The following is a 7675-nucleotide window of genomic DNA, read 5'->3' as shown; positions in this document are numbered from 1 at the left end:
GGCACAGCCCCCTGCCTCAGGAGCACATGCTCCGGCTACTTCCTTGTATTCTGTTCCTTCCCCAGCTTATAACAGCTCACATAGCACTGCCCACTGCCTCAGGAGGGTGAGCTCCGGTTACTTCTCCGTATCCAGCCCATCCCAGTTCACCACCACTCCACCTAGCACAGCCCCTGCCTCAGGAGCGTGAGCTCCGGTTACTTCCTAATACTCAGTTCCTACCCCAACTTGCCACAACTTCTACTTGGCAGTAGCCAACATCAGACAGTCCCTCACATACCATTTTTTGACTGATACATAATTTTTGGCCCTCCAGAGTGAGGTCTTTCAGTCAATGAGATTCTGTATTTTACCATGCTTCTTTTGCATATTTGGGCATCAAACCCTATAAAAACAAGGTCCTGGGGACCATGGGCATCTTAGATCATGAGGAAGACCTGAGGTCCACTTCACTAGAGGGGACCATGGACCCTTCAATGAAGTGCCATTGGCTCAGAGCTCTGCCTCAGTTTCTTTTGTCGTAGGTTGGACAATTTTAAACTCCACAGGGTAGATCATGTGAAATGAGTAAGCTGAGGTTAAAGTGCTTGAGGGAGTTATCAATATGTATGTTGAAGTCCCCTAATATGAGAGCAGGAATTGGAGATGAGAGAAACACTGTGAGCCAGGCATGGGATTCATTGAGGAAAGGAGAGTGTCTTGGATGTCAGTAGACAACAGCCAGCGGAATATGGATTGTGGCGCAGATATGGACTGAGTGAACCTCAAAGGAAGAGAGGATAATGAGTGGTGATGATAGGGGCAGAACCTGAAAGTGGCAACGAGGAGGAAGTATTACAAATCCTCTGCCTCAACCAGTGAGCGAGGGGAATGAATAAAAATGCAACCAATGCTGGAGGCTGGGCATTCAGGAAGGAGCCAATTATCAGGGTGAGTCAGAGTGGAAAAGGAAAAGATTTAAGATGAAAGCAAGTTTGCTACCTGTGGAACAGGAAGTCCAGAGGCATGGAGGAAGGGAAACGTCAACTTTGTGTGGGACGTGATGTCTGTGTATGTGGTTGTCAGGGTTGGGGGTGGTGGTTAGGGGAATGGCAATAAGGAATTAGAATGGAGAACAGGGTTTCAATGGTGGCAGCTGGGAATTCAGAATAACTGAGATGGAGGGGGGTGGGGTTTGTTCCTCTTTGAGGAATGAGTTAAGGTAGGTAAACAACATCCCTAGGGGTGTGGTCTCAAATTAGAGTCGTCTCAGGGTTCTTAGGGAGTTCAGGTGAAGAGACAAGTAGGAGAAACTGAAGAAATGGTGTTACTTCCCTTTCTCTGCATTTAGGAAGCCAGACAGAAGACCTGGCTGGCGTGATGGAATGAAATTCCAGGAGACTGGAGCTCAGGAGAATGGCAAATAGTAAACAAGATTGAGAAAACAACTTCAGATCTCTGCTGTCAATCCAGAAACTTATTTTGAACTGTCCTAGATAAGTGAGATGCGGTTTGCCATTGTGGAAATTACGTTGCCTTTCCCCAAATGGTTATGATTATTTCCTTGTGCAATGATTGTATACTATACTTTGCTAGAGAGTTTCTCAATCTCAAATGAAGACTCCATGTTCTTTAGTTCCCAGGGTAAATTTACAGTAGTCATCTGTCTGAACTCTAACTCAAAGCTTTACAATAGCTATTGTCTTATCTAATATTGCTTCGGTCAACAGAACCATCTTTTCTCCTTTTAGTTCCTTTAAAAGTCTTGAGTACAAGCCACATGGTCTTGGTCAGTTACTTACATGTGGCTTGTCAACCAGGTCTAGAAAATGTTGTATACTCATAATTTGTCCCAATCCTGATCAAACAGCCCCAAAAGATAATTTGAAATACATAAGCCAATGCGCTATGAATTATGGGGAAGAGATAAACAGCCCAAGTTCCAAAAACAGGAATTAGGCCAGTTTGGCTGGAACGTAAAATTCCTAAAGCACAAGTCATGTGAATTTAGGTTGGAAAGGTAAGCTGAAGTCACATTGCTCTGGGCTTCATATATTGAAGAGTTTGTATTTTATCCCAGTGGTATCAGGGGAGTGACATGGTCAGTATTGTTCTTTGGAAAGGTCCTTTTGGCATCTGTGTGGAGAATGGGTTAGAAAGGGGAGGTGAAGCTAGGTGGAGCAGTGGATAGAGCCCTGGAGTCAGGAGGACCTGAGTTCAAATCCAGCCTCAGACATAACACTCAATAGCTACGTGACTCTGGGCAAATCACTTAACCCCAATTGCCTCACCAAAAAAAGAGAGAGAGAGAGAGAGAGAGAGAAAGGGGAAAGACTGGAAGCCAGGAGTTCAATTAGGAGTCTATTGCAATAGTTCAGCTGCTTCAGCTGCTTGGACTATTTCCCTTATAAAGGCTAAAGTAAATAGTTGAAAAAGAACTGATGTTGTCTGAATACAGACTGAAACATACTATTTTTCTCTCTTTCTTATTCAAGTCTTCGTGCACAAAATGACTAATACAGAAATGTTTTACATGGTTGCACGTTGTCTAGTTGGCTTCTTGCTTTAAACAACAAAACAAAAACAAAACAAACCCCCCCCTTTTTTACTGAAATTTGAATTTACTGAATTTGAATCCTTCACAAGGCACTCCTCGTGTTTTTTTTTTTTTTTTAGCCTGCTCCATTTTTTTGTTTTCAATAGATCTGTCATGCTTGATCAAGTTCCTTATTCTCACTTAGGCAATCCTTCTAATTAAAAAAAAATAATAAAAAAGATATCTAGTTTCCCCAAGTAGGTGCCCATTGATTGAGAGAGAGCTAAAAAATTGAGTCATCTGTAAGTCTAGTTCTTATTCTGACAATTAACTGTGACAATTCCAAAGACTTATGAGACTGACATTCTTGTTTTCTTTCTATTGTAAAAAGCTTCATTCTTCCTGAGAACAAGCAATCCATTCAGGACACTTTTGCTTCAGAGTGTATTCTGTATTTCTCTGTATTCATTTCATTAGTAGAACTGAATTGGCACAAAATCAATAACAAAAAATCATGTTTCCTATTTCCCTCACTCCACCATCCGTTCCACCCTTTAGCTTCAGATTTTAGACAGAGAGTAATAAAAACCAACCCGTCTTTTTTTTTTTTTTAGTAACTGTCAAGTCTCTGAGAATTACCAAATGGCTAAGCATTATTAGCATTGCTAGAGTAACCTGAATGTCATACCAACTTACTCTTTTCCATATTTAATGCCTGCTTTTAAACATTGGAGGTAGGAGCCCACTGACATAAAGTGTGAAAACAGGCTATTGTCTGCATCCTTGCTACAATTTCACCTTGAGCTGTGCCTTCTATCCCCAAAATAGCAACCTCTCTTCAAAATACCAGTAATTTGAGTGCAAAAAGAAAGTTCAGATCATCTACCTAACTTTCCACACAGACTGATAACAAAAATAAAAGTTCCTTAGGGGTAGGGACTATTTTCATTTTTGTCTTTGAATCTCTTGTGCCTAGCAAAGTGTAAATAGAAAATAGAAAATTGCTAATAAATGACTGTTGAATTGAATCGAAATGGACAAAGTTTAGAAATCTTTTTCAAAGGATTTGAATTATCCGTGACCAATGTGGATGCATGCCCTCTTCCTCCTAACCTTTCTGTCTATTACAAACTCTTATTTCTAGGTTTGGACAAAGTGATGTATGCATTTTTTTTAAGCATGTGTGAGATAGATGAAGTTTCCTCAGTACTAAAACTCATAAATCCCCTTTGTATCCCCAAAGCAGTAAAATGAATCTGCAAACATTAATCTGTGCTCTAATTCCTTTAGCAAGGTAAAAATTACGAAAGACTGCTAGCTTAACCACCAGGGGCTTCCTGCTTATCTATCTCTAGGCCGGACTTCCAAATGGTTATCAAAAGTCCTTCTGATTCTTTGTCTCTAGGCAAATATTTCCAAATAAGGGTCTTAGAAAGTAGATTGTGCACCCTGAAACCCAGCCAATGGGAAGAAGGGTTCAGAAATGGGGAGGGGGTATCGCGGTAGGGCTATAAAACCTTGCTTCTCACAGCCAGCAGGTGCACTCCCTGGCTGTCCCTCGAGCAACGAGGGCTGTGCCCTTTCTCATGAGAAAGAATAAAACCTTTTCTGATCTCTGACTCAGCATCCCAACTTTTAATTCTAGTGTGGCCGTCGTCCCACACAAGCACAAAACTCTTCCTTCCAGAAAGCAAGTCACCTAAGGGAAGTAAAAAAACAAAACAAAACAAAACAAGAAAACAAAAAACCAAGAGCTGCTACAGTTACTTTTAGTGTGGCTTCTGTGTCTGAATAATAAAGCAGACTGTTAAATTTGTGTCAATATAATGCAAATGATGAGTGTCTCCTAGAGTGACTTTGAACTGATAAGTTGTGAAAATTCACATTCAACCTTCTAGGTTTATAGTCCTGGCTTTGTCATTGGTTGTTCAATCTTCGGCAAGTCATATGACACTTCTCTGAACCTCAGTTATCTTTTTGTAAGATAAAGAAGTTGGAGTAGATGATCTCATAGGTCCCTTCAGTTCTATCTGAAATAAAATAAAAGTCTACAGTTTTATCTACCTGTATATCCCAAATTTCAAAATATTAAAAATTCAATTTGTGGAATATTCTGGGTTGAAAATATATAGGTTCTGTCATCAAAGTTTTGAAGATAATTTTATCTGAATAGTTGAGCTTCCAGTAATAGTTTTAAAAAATAACCTAGCATTAAATCTTTTAGCAGAGAAATCTCTCTGGTAAAGAGCATTAGAGGCACACCCTTAACTGGGGAAAGCTACCTGCTGAGTTAGAAAGAACACTGGACAGGAAGGTTCAGGTGCCAGGTTTCGTCACTTACTGGTGATTTTTGACAAGTTACTCCTCCTAGCCTGTTTCTTTGTCTGCAAAATGGGGATAATAATATCAATCTTGCCTTCCTCATGGGAACATTTTGGGGAGCCAATAAAATGAAGTCATGTGAAAATGCCTTGAAAACTGTAAAACTCAATATAAATGTAAGCAATTATTGTTTGTATAGACATTTCTGCTTTTTTAGCGGCCTATAAACATTCTATTCAGGAGGTGAGGTGGCCCAGTGGATGGAGTTCAGGCCTGGAGTTTGGAAGACCTGAATTCAAATCCAGACACATACTGGCTGTGTGACCCTCATCAAATCACTTCACCCTGTTGGCCTCAGTTTCCTCATCTGTAAAATGAGCTGGAGAAGGAAATGGCAAAACACTCCAGTATCTTTGCCAAGAAAACCCCAAAGGTCATGGAGAGTTGGACATTACTGAGACAATTAGACAACCATAAATATTACATTCAAAGCCCTGGTTAGTCCATGGTGCCCCATGGAATGTAGTCATCCTGACAACTACCCAACACTCAGATAAAGTAAAATTCCAATCTTCTTACCTTTCAAGCAGCATTTTGGATTTGGCCAATGTTTTTCTCCTAATGAAGCCTTGAACTACTTTTTTGTTTTATTACCAGGACGGAAATCCTGTCAGTTGAGATAAAGTGTAACTGAAATCTTAGATACTTACTAGCTATCTGACCTTGGAAAAGTTGTTTAACTTGACTCAGTCTCCTCCTCTGCAAAATGGAGAGAATGATAGCAGCTACCCCTCAGGGTTGTTGTGAGAATCAACTGAGATAATATATGTAAAGTACATTGCAAACCTTAAAGAGCTATATAAGTGTCAGCACACACAGACACACTTTTAAAATTAATCAGCATTATTAACTTTTCTTCATCGCTTTTTTAAAAGTCTAGACAAACTGCAAAATAATAAATCAAGTCCTGAATTGTAGTCTTTGCCTATTTCCAAAGTGAAAATAAATGCTCACACTGAAAATTTAGTTCTCTACAGCTGGTAAAGGTTGTCTCTAGATTAAGACACCTTTTTCGGAAGCAACGGCAATATTGTACGGTGGAAAGTAATGGGGGGGGGGGAAGGGGAGATTTGGACTTAAAAGGTCTGTATTCCAATGGATCTGTGAGCCCATTAGCAAATCTCTCCCTCTCTCCAGGCTCCAGTTTCCTCTTCTGTAAAATAAGGGAGACAGATTCCTCCCAGGGAACAGGACTTCTTAACCTGGAGTCTGTGAACTTTTTATTATGGATAAATAGATACTATGTTTATATACTATGTATATATACTACATATATATACATATATATATAATAGATACTATATTTCAACCTACTTTGTAATTATCCTTTGTAATCCTATGTATTTTATGTTATGCTTTTAAGAAGATTATTCTGAGAAGGGGTCCATAGATTTCCCCAGACTGCTGCCCAAGGGATCCATGACAACTACATAAAAAAAGGTTAAGAATCCCTGCATTCAAAGACCTCTAAATCTCCTTCCAGCTCTAGGTCCCACAGAAGCAGTCCTCAGATTAGCTTCTGAAACCTCAAGGGTCCTAGACTAAAATGTACCTACCTGGGAGATTGTAGGAATGGCCTTCACCTTCCCGTGCTCTTCACCACATCAGCCTCAGAATAGAACCCACAATTCTGTCGCTGGAACAAAGGTTCTTTCCATCTCAATTGTCCGCCAAAATGGCTGGGCCCACTGCCAAGTTCACGGAGCCTGCGCCTCTGCTAATAGAGAAGACAGCCCATGATGTCAGACTCAGCTTCTTAAAGGAGACCTGGGCCTAGAGAGAGCCTGATGGAGACTGGCTGAAATATGAAGGATGAAAAGGTTCTGAACAATTAGGAAGGTGGGCTTTCCAGAGGAGCAGGGTCCATTCTCAAGCCTCTACCAGTGCCTGGATGGAATACATCTCAAGATCACCTAACTTCTCTCCAAATCCACTCTGCCTGATACTGAGATCACTAATTCCTCCCCTACAGGAGTGCCTCTATAGATTTCTCACCCCAAGGTTTACCAAGGGAGCAAAAGAGAAACTGGCGAAACTCCTTTCAGTCATGCCTTACTCTCCATGACCCATTTGGGGTTTTCTTGGCAAAGATACTGGAGTCATTTTCCATTTCCATAGAGATTACTAAACTCCAGTGGGAGATCAGAATTCACAAGGTAGAAAAGGAAAGATTTATACTAACAGCAGGCAGATAAAGAAACCAGACAAGAATTCAAAGAGTTAATTTGCTCTGTTTCCTGTTAAACGGTTGTTTTCAGACACAGGACAGAGTCTCAACACCGTCTCTCTCCAATACCTGAACCTTCTCCAACAGCTGATAAATGATACCAGAGGATCTTCTTGGGAAGGTAGTAACATGCTTCATTCATTCACTTTCTAATACTTTCTCTCTGAAATCTCTCCTGTTCATAAAACTCTAGGGAAATTCTCTACAATTGGGCTCATTCTTACCTTAGAATGGATTTAAAGTCTCTTCTGGTTTGAAATGCTGAAAAGAAGAGAACTCTCCCAGAATTTTGGGATTTCAATGAATTTACTAATTTTGTATATTGTAGATGAAAAACCAAGCTGAGATGAAGAGAAGTTTTGGAAGGAAATGAAACTGAAGAGTGTTTCAGGAGAAATGAAACTAAGCATTTCGCTGCTTTTCATCCAACTTGCTTCCCCACAGAAAGTGAAAGGTTACATAATATATTTCCTAGTGAGGTGGAAGAAAGAGAACTATTCTAGGAAATTAATGAAATCCGTACTTAGCTTGGCATAATCCCAATGAAGAGG

The 7675-nt window shown here is 40.3% G+C and overlaps 1 protein-coding gene across 2 annotated transcripts in view; it reads right to left on the bottom strand.

Moving 5' to 3' along the window:
• Window positions 1-7426, bottom strand: part of LOC114043328 (schlafen family member 11-like) — a 25275-nt gene extending 17849 nt beyond the window's left edge. The window contains exons 1-2 of one of the 2 annotated variants that reach the window (XM_027862404.1): window positions 7349-7426; window positions 6454-6614 (exon numbers count right to left, since the gene is read on the bottom strand). The gene's annotated coding sequence lies outside the window, so the exon portion shown is untranslated. The remainder of the gene's footprint in view (window positions 1-6453; window positions 6615-7348) is intronic. The other variant, XM_027862405.1, reaches the window with a different exon arrangement.
• Window positions 7427-7675: the final 249 nt, after the last annotated feature.

The sequence above is a fragment of the Vombatus ursinus genome, unplaced genomic scaffold (assembly GCF_900497805.2).
Source record: "Vombatus ursinus unplaced genomic scaffold, bare-nosed wombat genome assembly UNPS02014768.1, whole genome shotgun sequence".
Lineage (NCBI taxonomy): Eukaryota > Metazoa > Chordata > Mammalia > Diprotodontia > Vombatidae > Vombatus > Vombatus ursinus.
This window is presented reverse-complemented; position numbering and strand designations above follow the sequence as displayed.